The following is a 21456-nucleotide window of genomic DNA, read 5'->3' on the forward strand; positions in this document are numbered from 1 at the left end:
ACTCCTTGAAGTGTCTGCAAAGGGACATTTGGAAGCCCATTGAGGACTCTGAGTAGAAACTGAATATTCCAGGAAAAACCCTAGAAAGAAACTATCTCTCAAACTGCTTTGTGATGTGTGGATTCATCTCACAGAGTTAAACATTTATTTTGATAAAGCAGGTGGGAAACACTGTTTTTGGAGTATCTGCAAAGGGAAATTTGGGAGCCCATTAAGGCCTATGAGGATGAATCTAACATCCCTGGAGAAAAATTAGAAAGAAGCTATCTGTATAACTGCTGTGTGATGTGTGGATACATCTAACAGAGAGAAACATTTCTTTTGATCCAGTAGTTTGGAAATATCTTTGTGTAGAATGTGTGAATCGAAATTTGGGAGCCCACTAAGGCCTATAAGTAAAAATTGAAAAGCAAAAATCAAAAACTAGACAGAAGTTATCTGTGAAACTGTATTGTTTGGATTTGTCTCATAAAGTTAAAGATTTCTTTTGATCCAGTCAAACCATCTTTCTCATTCAGCAAGTTGGAAACACTTTGTTGGAGAATCTGTGAAGGGACATTTGGAAGCCCATTGAGGCCTATAAGTAAAAGCAGAATATTCCCAGATACAAACTAGAAAGAAGATATCAAACATGACTCACTGCAACCTCCAACTCCAGGGCTCAAGTGATCCTCCACCTCAGCCTCCCAAGTAGCTGGGACCACAGGCATGTACCACCATGCCCAGCTATTTTTTTAATATTTTTGTAGAGAGAGAGAGTCTCACTTTGTTTCCCAGGCTGGTCTTGGACTCCTGGGCTCAAGGGATCCTTCTACCTCATCCTCCTAAGGTGCTGGGATTGCAGGTGTGAGCCACTGCACCCAGCCCAAGAACATAATTCTTGATAGGCATTTTCTCTCAGTTATTCACTCATTCAATAAATATTTATCAAGTGTTGGCCACATGCCGGGCACTGTGCTTGCCAATAGACATAAAATGATGAGCGACTCCAATGTGGTATCTGCTCCCATACAGCCTACCATTAAGAGGGGAAGATAATCATTAATCAAATAATCACATGAAAGAGTGGAGGATGATGAAAGCAACAATGTGTTTCAAAGAAAGGTAAGTGGGAGCTAAATAATGAGAACACATGGAAACATAGAGGGGAACAACACACACGGGCCTTTTGGAGGGTGGAGGGTGAAAGGAGGGAGAGAATCAGGAAAAATAACTATTGGGTATGAGGTGTAGTATCTGGTGATGAAATAAACTGTACAACATACTCCCATGACACAAGTTTACCTATGTAATGAACCTGCACTTGTACTCTGAACTTAAAATAAGTTAAAAAAAAAAAGAGAAAGGAATGCATTCCTACATACAAAAGCATTAACAAAGGAAACTAATACATCAAGAAAAGCTTCACAGAGGAAGTAGCACTTCACTGAAATCTAGAGGATAAGCAGGAATTAGCCAGATGGGGAGGGAAAGGGAAAGTCTATCCAGACACATGAACAGTACTTACAAAAAGTACTAGGGGTTTGTCCATGTTGAAGACCATTTTATGGGGAATAATTGCTGAAATCCCCAAAGTGCTCTCTGTATTTTGCATGGAGATATGATTGGAACAATAAGCATTAAAATGTTAAATGTCAGTGCTTTGCATTTTCTTTTATGATTCTGTTTTGATCCTTAATTGTTTGTAGTGAAGACATAATTTTTTTTTTGAGACAGAGTCTCGCTCTGTCACCCAGGCTGGAGTGCGGTGGTGTGATCTCGGCTCACTGCAAGCTCCGCCTCCTGGGTTCACGCCATTCTCCTGCCTCAGCCTCCCCAGAAGCTGGGACTACAGGCGCCCACCACGGCGCCTGGCTAATTTTTTATTATTATTAATATTATTTATTTATTTATTTTTTGTATTTTAGTAGAGACGTGGTTTCACCGTGTTTGCCAGGATGGTCTCGATCTCCTGGCCTCGTGATCCTCCTGACTCGGCCTGCCAAAGTGTTGGGATTACAGGCGCGAGCCACCACGCCCGGCACATATTATTTTAAAAGTTAAATTATTATTGAAATCCCTGTGAGTCAAAAAAGACTTTTATTTATTGGATAGTTTTTTTTTTTTTTTTTTTTGAGCCATGTTTACACCACTGCATTCCAGCCTGGGTAACAGAGCAAGACTTTGTATTAAAAAACAAACAAAAAAGCAGAATTATGTCCTATAGAGATTGGCATCACAATGAAATGTTCAACACAGATCAACAATAATTCCTCAAACGATCCTTTTCCTGTCTTAAAGGAGTTAATATTGCCCCGATATGTGCTTCTATGGAGTATGCTTGTTTCTAGCTTATCTGATAAGAAAATTTTGGTGAAAATAATTTCTCCAGAATATTTCTTTTTTTCATTTAGCAATTAAAAAAAAGGAAAGGGGCTGGGCACGGTGGCTCATGCCTATAATCCCAGCATTTTGGGAGGCCGAGGCGGGCGGATCACTTGAGGAAGGGAGTTCAAGACCAGAGTGACCAACATGGAAAAACGCCGTCTCTACTAAAAATACAAAATTAGTCGGATGTGGTGGCACATGCCTGTAATTCCAGCTACTCAGGAGGCTGAGGCAGGAGACTCGCTTGAACTTGGGAGGCAGAGGTTGCAGTGAGCTAAGATCACACCATTTGCACTCCAGCCTGGGCAACAAGAGCAAAACTTCATCTTAAAAAAAAAAAAAAGAGGGAAGCTAAAGAGCATTGATTTCTTGGAACTCTGTCATTTCCTTGTAACTCATTTATATACTCCCATTTCGTTCAACATGTAGGTCTTACATACTGAAGGGGCAACAACAGTCAAGAACAATATTAATTATCTGAAATCTAATTCTCCAATTATTTTATACAGAGAAAACTCTGTCACGTTATTTTGCTATTTTATATCTCTCGTGTGGTATCTTCAAGTCAGAAAACCTTTGATGGTATTTTGTGTTTGTTTTATTTTCCTGTAATAATCATTGACAAAGAGGCTTCTTTGAGTATGTCCATTTTAGATGGAAGTGGCTAGACGTCTGTCAAGGAACAAATGTTTGGGACAACATTTAGTAAGTGTTTCCAACAATAAACAAATGTTATTACTCCAGTTTATCTAAGTTCAGTAAGCAGAGACTCAAGGCATGCTACACACAGGCAAGAAGAAAAATCATTTTTGAAATAGACTAGAGTCAGTGGCAGTATCTGTTCAGTGTTTTTCTCAAAATTAAAAGGCTAAACAATTGCTAGTAAAAAATCATTGCTTGATAAATTTTATGTTATTTCATTCAGGAAAGAATGGAAAACAGTTATTCACCATTTTCTAATCATAGTGTCTATACAAGCCTTCCCTGAAATCATTTTGAGAAAAACTAACATGTCCAAATTTATTACTACTGCATTTGGAAATTCCATTCTAAACAAAGTTAAATGGTTTTCTTTATTGCAGAACTACTCAGGGCCTTTGTGAACTGTAAATCATCAACATGAAATTATAAGCATGAATGTTTCACTGACATACTTGGCCACAGAGCCCTTTCTGTGAGACATAATTTTTAATTGTGATAAAAATATTGACCATCTCAACCATTTTTAAGTATACAGTTCAGTAGTGTTAAGTCTATTCATATTGTTACACAACACACCTAACTTTTTCATCTTGTAAGTGTGAAACTCTATATCCATTGAACAACTCCCCATTTACCCCTTCCCAGCTTCTGGTAACCACCCTTCTACTTTTTTAAGACATTATTTTTAATATGCCAAAGAACCAGAATGTTCAAGCAATATGCTGAGGAATTCTGGTTTAGTTAAAAGATTAAAACTACCAAGACAGAGATAAGGAATGGTTAACCAGAAACATCCAGTGGTTTTCTTTAATGATAATGAGTCACATCTTTTTGACTTTCTGTCTGCACCATTTTATTACCATGAATGGCTACTGATCAGAGGATAAAAACTAGAAAGTAATGTTGATATTATTAGAAACAATGGTTTTACCACCTGTACTAAGAACTTAATAATAGTAAATGTATAGCTTATGAGGGGTGTTTTATATATGAGGAAGGATTCCCAGAAAAGAATGCTGTTAAACTGATTTTATTTTGTCTCTCTTCATCTCAACAAACTGCAATGGCTCCCACGGCCTAAAACATGAAGTACAGGTTTCTTTGCAAGGATTCTATGTGTTTTGTGATTCAGTCTTCTTTCACCATATCCAGTGCTTCAGCCATTCTGTACACTAGTTTTACATGCATGTGCTTTTATTTCTTTCATGATTGTATCTTGGCATGTGCTTTCTCTATGCCATTCACTAAGAAGAACTCAACTTCTCTCTGCAACAGGAAATAAAGCCTCTTCATAACAAAAAAGAAAGAAAGAAAGAAAGAAGATATCTTTGAAATTGTTTGGTGATGTGCGGATTTATCTCAAATAGTTAAACCTTTCTTTTGATTTAGCAGGTTGAAAACACTCTTTTAGAGAATCTGCCAAGGGACGTTTGTGAGGCCATTGAGGTCTAATGGGAAGAACTGAATATCCCCATATAAAAACTAGAAAGAAACTATCTGTGAAACCTCTTTGTGATGTGTGGATTCATCTCACATAGTTAAACCTTTCTACTGATCTAACAGGTTAGAAACACTCATTTTCAGAATCTGCAAAGGGTCATTTAGGAGTTGATTGATGCCTATAAGTAAAAACCGAATATTTCAAGATAAAACCTAGAAAGAAGCATTTGTGAAAATGCTTTGTGATGTGTAGATTCATCAAAAGAAAGAGTTAAATCTTTCTTTTCATTCACCAGGTTTAAAAGACTCCTTTTCAAAAGTGAAACTGCTTTTTGATTGGTGGGTGAGTCTCACAGAGTTAAACATTTCTTTTGATTCAGCAGTCTGGAAATACTCTATTAGGAGGATTTGAAAAGAAACATTTGGGAACCCATTGAAAACTATGGGAAAAAAACAAGTATCTCCAGATAAAATCTAGAAAGAAGCTATCTTTGAAACTGCATTTCGTTGTATGGATTCATCTCAGAGTGAAAACTCTCTTTTGATCCAGCAGGTTTTAAACACTCTTTTTGGAGAATCTGCAAAGGGACATTTTGATGCTCTCAGAGGCCTACCAGGAAAAACTGAATATGTGATTTGCATGTTTTGTATGGTGATATTCCATTTTGCCACATAGGCCTCAATTAGTTCCCAAATATCCCTTTGCATCTGGTCCAAAAAGAGTGTTTCCAATCTGATGATTCAAAAGAAAAGTTTAACTCCATGAGATGAAACTGCACATCACAAAGCAAGTTCAAAGATAGTTTCTTTCTAGTTTTCTTCTGGCAATATTGGGTTTTTCCCCATAAGCCTCAGTGGTCTCCAAAATGTCTCTTCACAGATAATATAATGAGAGTGTTTCCACCCTGTTGAATCATAAGAAAGGTTTTACTCTGTGAAATAAATCCACACATCACAAAGCAGTTTCACATAAAGCGTCTTTTAAATTTTGTAATGGAGATTTTCTATTTTTCTCAATAGGCCTCAAAGAGCTAACATAGGTCCCTTCAGAAATTCTCCAAAACGAGTGTTTCCAACTGGCTGAAAGAAGAGAAAGGTTTAATTCTGTGAGATAAATCCACACATCACAAAGCAAGTTCATAGATAGCTTATTTCTAGTTTTTATCTGGGTATATTTGATCTTGCCTTATAGACCTCAATGAGCTCCCAAATATCCCTTCACAGATTTTTTTAAAAGATTTTTTCCTACTTTCTGAATTAAAAAAAATTAATTTTTTGAGATGAATCCAAACATCACAAAGCAGTTTTAAAGACAGTTTCTTTCTAGTTTTTACTTTTGCATATTTGGTTTTTCCCCATAGACAATAGACTCCCAAATATTCCAACACAGATTCTCCAAAAAGTGTTTCATACATAGTGAATCAAAAGAAAGGTTTAATTCTGTGAGATGAATCCATATATCAAAAAGCAGTGTCACAGAAATCTTCTTTCTGGTTTTCATGTAGGGATATTTGGTTTTTCCCCAACAACCCTTATGTGTTGAGAAATGTCTTTTCACAGATTCTCCACAGAGTGTTTCCAACCTGCTGAACCAAAAGAAAAGTTTAACTCGGTGAAAAGAATACACAAATTCACAGATTTCTTCTTTTTAGTTTTCATTTGTGGATATTTTGCTTTCACCCATAGGCCAAAATGGGTTCCCAAATGTCCTTTTGCAGATTCTCCAAAAAGAGTATTTTCAACATTCTAAATCAAAAGAAAGGTTTAATTCTGTGAGATAAAACCACACATCAAAAAGCAGTTTCAGAGATAGCTTCTTAATAGTTCTTTTTCTGGGGATATTCAGTTTTGCCCCGTAGGCCTTCTTAGTCTCCAAAATATCTTTTTGTAGTTTCTGCAAAAAGAGTTTTTCCAACCCGGTGAATCAAAAGAAAGGTTTAACTTTGTGAGATGAATCCACACTTCACAAAGCAGTTTCACAGATAGCTTCTTTCTAGTTTTTATATGGGGATATTCAGTTTTACCCCATAGAACTTAATGGGCTTTCAAATGTCCCTTCGCAGATGCTCCAAAAAGAGTGTTTTGAACCTGCTAAATCAACAGAATGGTTTAACTCTGTGATATGAATCCATATATCACAAATCTGTTTCCCAGATAGCTTCTTTCCTGTTTTTATATGGGGATGTTCCCTTTGTCCCCACAGACCTCAATGGACTCAAAAATGTTCCTTTGTAGATTCTCCAAATAGAATGATTTCTATCTGCTGTATAAAAAGAAAGGTTTAACTCTGTGAGATAAATTCCCTCATCCAAAGGCTGTTTCACAGATAGCTTCTTTCTAGTTTTTACCTGGAGATATTCCCTTTTACCTTATAGGCCCCAGTGGGCTCCAAATGTCTCTTCACTGATACTCCAAATAGAGTGTTTCCAAACTGTTGAATCAAAAGAAAGTTTTAACTCTGTGAGATTAATCCACACATCACAAGGCAGTTTAACAGACAGCTTATTTCTAGTTTCTCTCTGGGGATATTCAGTACTTCCATATAGACCTTAATGGGCTCTAAAATGTTTCATTGCAGATTCTCCAAAAAGTCTTTCCAACCTGTTGAATCAAAATAAGATTTAACTCTGTGAGATGACCCACACATCACAAGCAGTTTTAAGAGATCTTCTTTGTACTTTTTATCAGGGAATACTGGGTTTTGCTCCATAGGCTTCAGTGTGCTCCAAATGTCCATTTGCAGATTCTCAAAAAAGACGGTTTCCAACATACTGAATCAAATGAAAGCTTTAAGTCAGTGAGATGAATCCACACATCACAAAGAAATTTCATGGATAGTTTCCTTTTAGCTTTTATCTGGTGATATTCAGATTATTTCCATTGGCCTCAAGAAGCTCCCAAATATTCCTTCGCAGATTCTCCAAAAATAGTGTTTGCAGTCTGCTGTTACAAAATAAATGTTTAACTATGTAAGAGGAATCCACACATCACAAACGAGTTTTACAGATAGCTTCTTTCTAGTTTTTATCTTGGGATATTCTGATTTTCTCCATAGGCATCAAAGGGCTCACAAATGTCCCTTCACAGATTCTCCAGAAAAGTATTTCCAACCTGATGAATCAAAAGAAAGTTTTTACTCTATTAGATGAATCCACACATCACAGAACAGTTTCACAGAAAACTTCATTTTGTTTTTTTATCCAGGGATATTAGATTTTTCCCCATAGGACTCCATGGTCTTTCAATTGTACCTTCGAAGATTCTACAGAGTTAGTGTTTCCTACCTGCTTAATGAAAAGAAAAATTAAACTCTGTGAGAGGAATCAACATATCAAAAATGCATTTCACAGATATCTCCTTTCCTGTTTTTATCTGGGGATATTCTGTTTTTACGCTAGGACTCAATGGACTCCAAAATATCTCTTTGCAAATTCTTCAAAAAGAGTGCTTTCAACCTTCTGAATCAATGAAAATGTAAAAATCTGTGAGATGAATCCACACATCAATTAGCAGTTTCACTGATAGCGCATTTGTAGTTTTGATCTGGAAATATTCAGTTTTTCCCCATAGATCTGAATAAGTTCTAACATGTCCCTTCACAGATCTTCCAAAAAGAGTGTTTCCAATCTGCTGGATCAACAGAAAGGTTTAATTCTTGGAGATGAATCCACACATCTCAAAGCAGTTTCACACATATCTTCTTTGTAGGTTTTATATGGGGATGATGGTTTTTTCCCCCATTGGACTTAAAGGTATCCCAAAAGTTCCCTCACAGATTCTCCAAAAAAAAAAAAAAAAAAAAAAAATGGTTTCCAACCTGCTGAATCAAAGAAACATTTAATTCTGTGAGATGGATCCACACATCACAAAGCAGTTTCACAGATAGTTTCTTTCTAGTTTTTTATCTGGGGATATTCACTTTTCCCCCATAGGCCTACTGGGCTTCAAAATGTTCCTTTGTTGATTCTCCAAAGAGTGTTTCCAAACTGCTGAATAAAAATAAAGTTTTAACTCTGTGGGATTAATCCACGCATCACAGAGCAGTTTCACAGATACCTTCTTTCCAGTTTCTATATGGTAATATTCTGCTCTTCCACATAGGACTTAATGGGCTCCTAAATGATTCATCACAGATTCTCCAAAAAGAGTTTTGCTAACTGTTGAGTCAAAATAAGCTTGACCTCTGTGAGATGACCCACACATCACATGCAGTTTCAAGGTATCTTCTTTGTACTTTTTATCAGAGAATAATCATTTTTAACCCATAGGCCTCTGTGGGCTCCGAAATATCCCTTCGCAGATTCTCAAGAAAGACTGTTTCCAACTTGCTGAATTAAAAGAAACGTTTAACTCTGTGAGATGAATCCACACATTACAAAGCAATTTCACAGATAGCTTCTATCTCGTTTTGCTCTGGAAGTATTTGGTTTGCCAGAAAGGCCTCAAAGGGCTTCCAAATGTCCCTTTGCAGATTCTTCTAAAAGAGTGTTTCCAACATGCTGAATCAAAAGGAAGTTTTAAGTCTGTGAGATGAATCCACAATTCACAAAGCAGTTCCACAGATAGCTTTTTTCTAGTTTTTATCTGGGGATATTCCATTTGCCCCATAGGCCTCAATGGGCTCCCAAATATCCCTTCACAGCTGCTCCAAAAACAGTGTTTCCAACCTGCTGATTCAAAAGAAAGATTTGTCTCTGTGAGATGAATCCACACATCACAAAGCAGTTTCAGACAGCTTCCTAATAGTTTTTTTCTGGGGATATTTGGTTTTGGCCCACAGGCCTCAAGGTGCTCCAAAATTTCTTTTCAGAGATTCTGTAACAACAGTGTTTCCAACCTTGTGAATCAAAAGAAAGGTTTAATTCTGTGACATGAATCCACATATCACAAACGAGTTTTACAGATAGCTTCTTTCTAATTTTTAGCTAAAGATAATCGATCTTGCCCCATAAGACTCAATGAACTCAAAAATGTCCCTTCTCAGACTCTTGAAAAAGAGTCTTTTAAACCTAGTGAATCAGTAGAAAGATATAACTCTGTGAGATGAATCCACAAATCACAAAGCATTTTTACAGATATCTTCTTTCCACTTTTCATCTGAGGATATTCAGTTTGTTTCCATTGGCCTCAAGAGGCTCCCAAATGTCCCTTCACAGAATCTTCAAAAAGAGTGTTTCAAACTTGCTCAATCAAAATAATGGTTTAACTGTGTGAGATGAATCCACACAATACAAAGCAGTTTCACAGATAGCTTCTTTCTAGTTTTTCTCTAGAGATATTGGATTTGTCCCTATAGGTCCCTATGGGCTCCTAAACATCCTTTTGCAGATTCTCCAGAAAGAGTGTTTCCAACCTGGTGTATCAAAAGAAAGTTTTAACTCTGTGTGATGAATCCACACATCACAAAGCTGTTTCACACAGAGCTTCTTTCTAGTTTTTTTCTGGGAATATTTTGTTTTTCCCCATAGACCTCAATGGACTCCCAAATGTCCCTTCATAGATTCTCCAAGTAGGGTGTTTTCAGCCTCCTGCATCAAAAGAGAAGTTTAAGTCAGTGAGATGAATCCACACCTCGCAAAGTAGTTTTACAGATAGCTTCTTTCTAGTCTTTATATGAGGATATTCAGTTTTTTGTCACTGGCCTCAATGAGCTTCCAAATGCCCCTTTACAGATTCCCTAAAATGTGTTTCCAACCTGGTGAGTCAAATGAAAGGTTTAACTCTGTGAAATGAATCTCTACCTCACAAAGTAGTTTTTCACATAGCTTATTTCTAGTTTTTATCTGAGGATATTCTATTTTATTGCCACTGGCCTCATTGAGCTCCCCAATGTCCCTTTGCATATTCTCTATAGAGAGTGTTTCCAAACTGCTATAACAAAAGGAAGATTTAATGCTGTGAGTTCAATCCAAATATCACAAAGCAGTTTCACAGATAGATTCTTTCATCTTTTATCTGGGGATATTCAGTTTATCCCCACAGACCTCAATGGGCTCCCAAATGTCTTTTCAGAGGTTCTAGAAAAAGGAGTATTTCCAACCTGCAGAACCAAAAGAAATGTTGAAATTTGTGAGGTGCATCCATGCATAACCAAGCGGTTTAATTGATAGCTTCATTCTACTTTTTATCTAGGGATATTCGGTTTTCCCCTAGACATCAATGGGCTCCAAAATGTATTCACATATCCTACAAAAAGAGGGTTTCCAACCTGCTGGATCAAAAGAGAGGTTTAACTATGTGAGATGAATGCACACATCACAAACCAATTTCACAGATACCTTCTTTCCAATTTTCATCTGGGGATATTCAGTTTTACCAATTATCCCTTCACATATTCTACAAAGAGAGTGATTTGAACCTGCTGAATCAAAAGAAAAGTTTAACTATGTGAGATGAATCCTCACACCACAAAAATGTCTCTTCACAGATTCTCCAAAAAGAGTTTTTCCAACCTGCTGAATTAATTTAAATGTTTAATTCTGTAAGATGAATCCACCTGTCACAAAGCAGATTCACAGGTAGTTTTTTTCTAGTATTTATCTGGGAATATTTGTTTTATTCCCAATAGTCCCAAATGGGTTCTCAAATGTCTCTTCACAGTTTCTACAAGAACGGTGTTTTCAACCTGCTAAATCAAAACAATGGTTTAACACTTTGAGATGAATCCACACATCAAAAAGCATTTCACTAATAGCTTCTTTCTAGGTTTTTCCCCATAGGGTTCAATGGGCTGCAAAACATCCCTTTGCAGATTGTCTAGAAAGAGTGTTTCCACCCTGCTAATTAAAAGAAGGTTTAACTCTGTGAGATAAATCCACACGTTACAAAACAGTTTCATAAAAACATCTTTCTAGTCTTTACCTTGGGATATTCTGTTTTTCTCTGTAGCCCTCAAAGTACTCCCAAATGTCTCTTTGCAGGTTCTAGAAAAAGAATGTTTTGAACTTGCTGAATTGAAATAAAACATTAACTCTGTGACTGAATTTACACATCACAAAGGAGTTTCATGGATATCTACTTTCTAGTTTTTATCTGGGAATATTCAACATTTCCCCATACATCAATAGACTCCAATATGTCACTTTGTAGATTCTCCAAAAAGAGATTTACCAACCTTCAGAATCAATAAAAACATTTAACACTGTAAGATAAATCTGTGCATCACAAAGCAGTTTCATGGATTGCTTCTTTCTAGTTTTTATCTGTGGATATTAGATTTTTCCTCATGGGTCTCAATGGGTTCTCAATATTCCTTTGCAGATTTTTCAAAAATAGTGTGTCCAACCTGCTGTATAAAAAAACATTTTAACTCTTTGAGATGAATTCAAACATCACAAAACAGTTTCACACATAGCTACATTCTAGTTTTCTCTGGGGATATTCAGTTTTGTTCCATAGTCCCGATCCAGTACAAAATGTCCCTTTGCAGATTCTCCAAAAAGGATGTTCCCAACCTGCTGAATCAAAAGAAAGATTTAAACTTGTGAGATGAATGTAGAAATCAGAAAGCAGTTTCACTTAGTTGCTTTCTGGGATTTACTGTGGATATTGGTTTTACCAAATAGGCCTCATGGTTTTGTGATATGTGGATTCATCTTGCAGAGGTAAATCTTTCTTTTGATTCACCAGGTTGGAAACACTCTTTTTGGAGAATCTACAAAGGGGTATTTGGGAGCCCATTGATAGGAATGGGGAAAAGTCAAATATTTGCAGATAAAATGTGGAATAAAGTGTCTGTGAAACTGCTTTGTGAAGATGATTCATCTCGCAGAGTTTAACTTTTCTTTTGATTCAGCAAGTTGGAAGTGCTCTTTTTGGAGAATCTGCAAATAAATATTCAAAAGTGGTTTGAGTCCTATGGCGGAAAAACTGAATATCCAGAGATGAAAACTAGAAAGAGGCTATCTGTGAAACTGATTTGTGATTTCTGGATTCACCTCAGAGTTAAACCTTTCTTTTGATTCAGCTGGTTGGAAGCACTCTTTTTCTAGAATCTGCGAAGGGACATGTGAGAGCTTATTGAGGCCTATGAAGAAAAATGGAATATTCCCAGATAAAAACTAGAAAGAAGTTATCTGTGAAACTGTCTTGTTATGTGTGGATTCACCTCACAAAGTTAAAAATTTATTTTGGAGGGGGCGGAGCAAGATGGCCGAATAGGAACAGCTCCAGTCTCCAACTCCCAGCATGAGCGACACAGAAGACCGGTGATTCCTGCATTTTCAGCTGAGGTACTGGGTTCATCTCACTATGGAGTGCCAGATAATCGGTACTGGTCAGCTGCTGCAGCCCGACCAGCGAGAGCTGAAGCAGGGCGAGGCATCGCCTCCCTGGGAAGTGCAAGGGGAAAGGGAATCCCTTTTCCTAGCCAGGGGAACTGAGACACACAACACCTGGAAAATCGGCTAACTCCCACCCCAATATGGCACTTTAAGCAAACAGGCACACCAGGAGATTATATCCCACACCTGGCCGGGAGGGTCCCACGCCCACGGAGCCTCCCTCATTGCTAGCACAGCAGTCTGCGATCTCGCGGCAAGGCAGCAGCGAGGCAGGGGGAGGGGAGCCCGCCATTACTGAGGCTTAAGTAGGTAAAAAAAAGCTGCTGGGAAGCTCGAACTGGGTGGAGCTCACAGCAGCTCAAGGAAATCTGCCTGTCTCTGTAGACTCCACTTCTGGGGACAGGGCACAGATAACAACAAAAGCAGCAGAAACCTCTGCAGACGCAAACGACTCTGTCTGACAGCTTTGAAGAGAGCAGTGGATCTCCCAACAGGGAGGTTGAGATCTGAGAAGGGACAGACTGTCTGTTCAAGTGGGTCCCTGACCCCTGAGCAGCCTAACTGGGTGACATCCCCCACTAGGGGCAGTCTGACACCCCACACCTCACAGGGTGGAGTACACCCCTGAGAGGAAGCCTCCAAAGCAAGAATCAGACAGGTACACTCGCTGTTCAGCAATATTCTATCTTCTAGAGACTCTGCTGCTGACACCCAGGCAAACAGGGTCTGGAGTGGACCTCAAGTAATCTCCAACAGACCTACAGCTGAGGGTCCTGACTGTTAGAAGGAAAACTATCAAACAGGAAGGACACCTACACCAAAACCCCATCAGTACGTCACCATCATCAAAAACCAGAGGCAGATAAAACCACAAAGATGGGGAAAAAGCAGGGCAGAAAAGCTGGAAATTCAAAAAATAAGAGCGCATCTCCCCCGGCAAAGGAACGCAGCTCATCGCCAGCAATGGATCAAAGCTTGACGGAGAATGACTTTGACGAGATGAGAGAAGAAGTCTTCAGTCCATCAAACTTCTCAGAGCTAAAGGAGGAATTACGTACCCAGCGCAAAGAAAATAAAAATCTTGAAAAAAAAGTGGAAGAATTGATGGATAGAGTAATTAATGCAGAGAAGGTCATAAACGAAATGAAAGAGATGAAAACCATGACACGAGAAATACATGACAAATGCACAAGCTTCAGTAACCGACTCGATCAACTGGAAGAAAGAGTATCAGCAATTGAGGATCAAAGGAATGAAATGAAATGAGAAGAGAAACCAAAAGAAAAAGAAGAAAAAGAAATGAACAAAGCCTGCAAGAAGTATGGGATTATGTAAAAAGACCAAATCTAAGTCTGATTGGGGTGCCTGAGAGTGAGGGTGAAAATGGAACCAAGTTGGAAAACACTTTTCAGGATATCATCCAGGAGAACTTCCCCAACCTAGTAGGGCAGGCCAACATTCAAATCCAGGAAATACAGAGAACGCCACAAAGATACTCCTCGAGAAGAGCAACTCCAAGACACATAATTGCCAGATTCACCAAAGTTGAAATGAAGGAAAAAATCTTAAGGACAGCCAGAGAGAAAGGTCGGGTTACCCACCAAGGGAAGCCCATCAGACTAACAGCAGACCTCTCAGCAGAAACTCTCCAAGCCAGAAGAGAGTGGGGGCCAATATTCAACCTTCTTAAAGAAAAGAAATTTAAACCCAGAATTTCATATCCAGCCAAACTAAGTTTCCTAAGTGAAGGAGAAATAAAACCCTTTACAGATAAGCAAATGCTTAGAGATTTTGTCACCACTAGGCCTGCCTTACAAGAGACCCTGAAGGAAGCACCCAACATGGAAAGGAAAAACCGGTACCAGCCATTGCAAAAACATGACAAAATGTAAAGACCATCGAGGTTAGGAAGAAACTGCATCAACTAACAAGCAAAATAACCAGTTAATATCATAATGGCAGGATCAAGTTCACAGATAACAGTATTAACCTTAAGTGTAAATGGACTAAATGCTCCAATTAAAAGACATAGACTGGCAAACTGGATAAAGAGTCAAGACCCATCAGTCTGCTGTATTCAGGAGACCCATCTCACACGCAGAGACACACATAGGCTCAAAATAAAGGGATGGAGGAAGATTTACCAAGCAAATGGAGAACAAAAGAAAGCAGGGGTTGCAATACTAGTCTCTGATAAAACAGACTTTAAAGCATCAAAGATCAAAAGAGACAAAGAAGGCCATTACATAATGATAAAGATATCAATTCAACAGGAAGAGCTAACTATCCTAAATATATATGCACCCAATACAGGAGCACGCAGATTCATAAAGCAAGTCCTTAGAGACTTACAAAGAGACTTAGACTCCCATACAATAATAATGGGAGACTTCAACACTCCACTGTCAACGTTAGACAGATCAACGAGATAGAAAGTTAACAAGGATATCCAGGAATTGAACTCATCTCTGCAGCAAGCAGACCTAATAGACATCTACAGAACTCTCCACCCCAAATCAACAGAATATACATTCTTCTCAGCACCACGTCGCACTTATTCCAAAATTGACCACAAATTTGGAAGTAAAGCACTGCTCAGCAAATGTACAAGAACAGAAATTATAACAAACTGTCTCTCAGACCACAGTGCAATCAAAGTAGAACTCAGGACTAAGAAACTCAATCAAAACCGCTCAACTACATGGAAACTGAACAACCTGCTCCTGAATGACTACTGGGTACATAACGAAATGAAAGCAGAAATAAAGATGTTCTTTGAAACCAATGAGAAGAAAGATACAACATACCAGAATCTCTGGGACACATTTAAAGCAGTGTGTAGAGGGAAATTTATAGCACTAAATGCCCACAAGAGAAAGCTGGAAAGATCTAAAATTGGCACTCTAACATCACAATTAAAAGAACTAGAGAAACAAGAGCAAACACATTCGAAAGCTAGGAGAAGGCAAGAAATAACTACGATCAGAGCAGAACTGAAGGAGATAAAGAGACAAAAAACCCTCCAAAAAATCAATGAATCCAGGAGTTGGTGTTTTGAAAAGATCAACAAAATTGATAGACCGTTAGTAAGACGAATAAAGAAGAAAAGAGAGAAGAATCAAATCGACGCAATAAAAAATGATAAAGGGGATATCACCACCGACCCCACAGAAATACAAACTACCATCAGAGAAAACTATAAACAACTCTACGCAAATAAACTAGAAAATCTAGGAGAAATGGATAATTTCCTGGACACTTACACTCTTCCAAGACTAAACCAGGAAGAAGTTGAATCCCTGAATAGACCAATAGCAGGCTCTGAAATTGAGGCAATAATTAATAGCCTACCAACCAAAAAAAGTCCAGGACCAGATGGATTCACAGCTGAATTCTACCAGAGGTACAAGGAGGGGTTGGTACCATTCCTTCTGAAACTATTCCAATCAATAGAAAAAGAGGGAATCCTCCCTACCTCATTATGAAGCCAACATCATCGTGTACCAAAGCCTGGCAGAGACACAACAAAAAAAGAGAATTTTAGACCAATATCCCTGAAGAACATCGATGCAAAAATCCTCAATAAAATACTGGCAAACCGGATTCAGCAGCACATCAAAAAGCTTATCCACCATAATCAAGTGGGCTTCATCACTGGGATGGAAGGCTGGTTCAACATTCGCAAATCAATAAACATAATCCAACATATAAACAGAACGAAAAAAAAGAACCACATGATTATCTCAATAGATGCAGAAAAGGCTTTTGACATATTCAACAGCCCTTCATGCTAAAAACGCTCAATAAATTCGGTATTGATGGAACGTATCTCAAAATCATAAGAGCTATTTATGACAAACCCACAACCAATATCATAATGAATGGGCAAAAACTGGAAAAATTCCCTTTGAAAACTGGCACAAGACAGGGATGCCCTCTCTCACCACTCTTATTCAACATATTGTTGGAAGTTCTGGCTAGGGCAATTAGGCAAGAGAAAGAAATCAAGGGTATTCAGTTAGGAAAAGAAGAAGTCAAATTGTCCCTCTTTGCAGATGACATGATTGTATATTTAGAAAACCCCATTGTCTCAGCCCAAAATCTCCTTAAGCTGATAAGTAACTTCAGCAAAGTCAGGAATCAAAATTAATGTGCAAAAATCACAAGCATTCTTATACACCAGTAACAGACAAACAGAGAGCCAAATCATGAATGAACTTCCATTCACAATTGCTTCAAAGAGAATAAAATACCTAAGAATCCAACTGACAAGGAATGTTAAGGACCTCTTCAAGGAGAACTACAAATCACTGCTCAGTGAAATAAAAGAGGACACAAACAAATGGAAGAACATACCATGCTCATGAAGAATCAATATTGTGAAAATGGCCATACTGCCCAAGGTTATTTATAGATTCAATGCCATCCCCATCAAGCTACCAATGAGTTTCTTCACAGAATTGGAAAAAACTGCTTTAAAGTTCATATGGAACCAAAAAAGAGCCCGCATCTCCAAGACAATCCTAAGTCAAAAGAACAAAGCTGGAGGCATCACGCTACCTGACTTCAAACTATACTACAAGGCTACAGTAACCAAAACAGCATGGTACTTGTACCAAAACAGAGATATAGACCAATGGAACAGAAGAGAGTCCTCAGAAATAATACCACACATCTACAGCCATCTCATCTTTGACAAACCTCAGAAAAACAAGAAATGGGGAAAGGATTCCCTATTTAATAAATGGTGCTGGGAAAATTGGCTAGCCATAAGTAGAAAGCTGAAACTGGATTCTTTCCTTACTCCTTATAAGAAAATTAATTCAAGATGGATTAGAGACTTAAATGTTAGACCTAATACCAAAAAAATCCTAGAGGAAAACCTAAGTAGTACCATTCAGGACACAGGCATGGGCAAAGACTTCATGTCTAAAACACCAAAAGCAATGGCAGTAAAAGCCAAAATTGACAAATGGGATCTCATTAAACTAAAGAGCTTCTGCACAGCAAAAGAAACTACCATCAGAGTGAACAGGCAACCTACAGAATGGGAGAAAATTTTTGCAATCTACTCATCTGACAAAGGGCTAATATCCAGAACCTACAAAGAACTCAAACAAATTTACAAGAAAAAAACAAACAACCCCATCAAAAAGTGGGCAAAGGATATGAACAGACATTTCTCCAAAGAAGACATTCATACAGCCAACAGACACATGAAAAAATGCTCATCATCACTGGCCATCAGAGAAATGCAAATCAAAACCACAATGAGATACCATCTCACACCAGTTAGAATGGCGATCATTAAAAAGTCAGGAAACAACAGATGCTGGAGAGGATGTGGAGAAATAAGAACACTTTTACACTGTTGGTGGGATTGTAAACGAGTTCAACCATTATGGAAAACAGTACGGCGATTCCTCAAGGATCTAGAACTAGAAGTACCATATGACCCAGCCATCCCATTACTGGGTATATATCCAAAGGATTATAAATCATGCTGCTATAAAGACACATGCACACGTATGTTCATTGCGGCACTATTCACAATAGCAAAGACTTGGAATCAACCCAAATGTCCATCAATGTCAGACCGGCTTAAGGAAATGTGGCACATATACACCATGGAATACGATGTAGCCATAAAAGAGGATGAGTTTGTGTCCTTTGTAGGGACATGGATGCAGCTGGAAACCATCATTCTTAGCAAACTATCACAAGAACAGAAAACCAAACACCGCATGTTCTCACTCATAGGTGGGAACTGAACAATGAGATCACTTGGACTTGGGAAGGGGAACATCACACACCGGGGCCTATCATGGGGTGGGGGGAGGGGGAGGGAGAGGGATTGCATTGGGATTTTTACCTGATGTAAATGACGAGTTGTTGGGTGCTGACGAGTTGATGGGTGCAGCACAGCAATGTGGCACAAGTATACATATGTAACAAACTTGCACTTTATGCACATGTACCCTAGAACTTAAAGTATAATAATAATAATAATAAAACTTTATTTTGATTCAGCAGTTTAAAAACACTACTTTTAAAGAATATGAGAAGAGACATTGGAGAGCCCTTTGAGACCTATGGGGAAAAATTTAATATCCCAGATAAAATCTAGAATGAAGTTATCCATGAAACTGTGTTGTCATGTGTGAAGTTATCACACAGAGTTATTCCTTTCTTTTGATTCAGCGGTTTGTAATCACTATTTTTAGAGAATCTGCATAGGGACATTTGGGAGCCAATTGAAGCCTATGGGGAAAAACCAAATATCCTGAGATAAAAACTAGAAAGAAGTTATCTATCAAACTGCTTTGTTATTTGTGGATTTATCTCACAGAGTTAAAACATTCTCTAGGTCGAGCAGTTTGGAAACACCTTTTTTAGAATCTGTAAAGGAATATTTTGAAGCCTATTGAAGCCTAGCGGGTAAAACAGAATATCCCCAAATAAAAACTAGAAGGAAGATATATGATAAACTGCTTTGTGATGTGTGGATTTATCTCATAGAGTTAAAGCTTTCCTTTGATTCATCAGGTTGGAAACACTATTTTTTGAGAAACTACAAAGGGACATTTTGGTGTCCATTGTGGCCTATGGGGAAAAGTCAAATATCCACAGATAAAAACTTGGAAGAAGCTATCTGTGAAACTGCTTTGTAATGTGTGGATTTATCTCACAGAGATAAACATTTATTTTGATTCGGCAGGTTGGAAAGTATCTTTTCAGAGAATCTGCGAGGGGACATTTGGAAGCCCCATGAGGCCTACTGTGGAAAACTGAATATTGCCAGATAAAACATAGAAAGAAGCTATCTGGGAAACAGTTTAGTGATGTGTGGATTCATCTCACGGAATTAAACCTTTCTTTTGATTCAGGTGATTGGAAACACTTCTTTGGAGAATCTGCGAGGGAACGTTTTTGAGCCCATTGAGGCCTATGGGGAAAAACAATATCCCAAGAAAAAAACTAGAAAGAAGCTAACTGTGAAACTAGAAGGAAGCTACTTCTGAAATATCTGTGATGTGTGGATTCATTTCACAGAGTGAAACCATTGTTTTTGTTCAGCACTTTGGAAACCCTCTTTTTGGAGAATATAAGAAAGGACCATCAATCACAGCAAACTATTGCAAAAACAGAAAACCAAATACTGCGTGTTCTCACTCATAGGTGGGAATTGAACAATGAGATCACTTGGACACAGGAAGGGGAACATCACACACCAGGTCCTATTGTGGGGAGGGGGTAGGGGGAAGGGATAACATTAGGAGAGATACCTAATGTAAATGACGAGTTAATAGGTGCAGCACACCAACATGACACATGTATACATATGTAACAAACCTGCACATTGTACACATGTACCCTAGAACTTAAAGTATAATAAGAAAAAAAAGGAGACAAAAAAAGAAAAGAAAAGAAAGGATATTTATGAGCCCATTGAGTCCTCTTGGAAAAAACAAAATATCTCCAGATAAAAACTATAAAAAAGATATATGTAAAAACTGCTTTGTGATGTGTGCATTTATCTCACAGTGTTTAACTTTTTTATTTTAATTCAGCAAATTGGAAACAGTCTTTTTGGAGAACCTATGAAAAAACATTTGGGGGCACATCATGGCCTATGAGGAAAAATGGAATATCCCCAAATGAAAACTAGAAAGAACCTATCTCTGAAACTGATCTGTGATATGTGTATTCGTCTCATAGAGTTACACCTTCCTTTAGATTCAGCAGGTGTGAAACACTGTATTTGGAGAATCTGTGAAGGGACATTTGGGAGCACATTTAGGTTTATGGATTAAAATACAATATCCCTAGATAGAAACTAGAAAGAAACTATCTGTGAAACTGTCTTGTGATATGTGGATTCATCTCACAGAGTTAAAGCTTTGTTTTGATTCACTCAAACTAGAAAGACGGTATCTGTAATATTGCTTTGTGATGTGATATTCATCTCACAGAACTAAATTTTTTTTATTTTGATTCAGTAGGTTGGAAACAATCTTTTTGGAGAATCTGTGAAGGAACATTTGGGAGCCCATTAGTGACTATGGAGAATAATCAAATATTCCCAGATAGTAGGTAAAAAGAAGTTGTCTTTGAAACTGATGTGATGTGTGGATACATCTCACAGAGTCAAAGCTTTCTTTTGATTCAGCAGGTTGAAAACACTCTTTTTGTAGAAATACGAAGGAACATTTTTGAGCCCATTGAGGACTCTGAGAAAAAACGAGTATCCTCAGCTAAAAACTAGAAACAAGCCTTGTGTGAAATTGCTTTTTGGTGTGTGCATTCATCTCACAGAGTTAAACCTTCGTTTTTAAAATTCAGCAGGTTGGAAACATTCTTTTCAGAGAATCAGTGAAGGGTCATATGGGAGCCCATTGAGGACTATGCAGAAAAACTGAATAACCCCAGAGAAAACCTAGAAAGAAGCTATCTGTTAAACTGCTTTGGAATGTGTGGATTCATCTCACAGAGTTTAACTTTTCTTTTGATTCAGCAGTTTGGAAACATATCTTTTGGAGAATTTGCAAAGGGACCTTTGAAAGCCCATTGAGGCCTATGGGGAAAAACTGAATATTCCCAGATAAAAACCAAAAAGAAGCTCTCTTTGAACCTTCTTTGTAATGTGTGGATTCATCTCACAGAG

This window comes from Theropithecus gelada, chromosome 8 (assembly GCF_003255815.1).
Source record: "Theropithecus gelada isolate Dixy chromosome 8, Tgel_1.0, whole genome shotgun sequence".
NCBI lineage: Eukaryota > Metazoa > Chordata > Mammalia > Primates > Cercopithecidae > Theropithecus > Theropithecus gelada.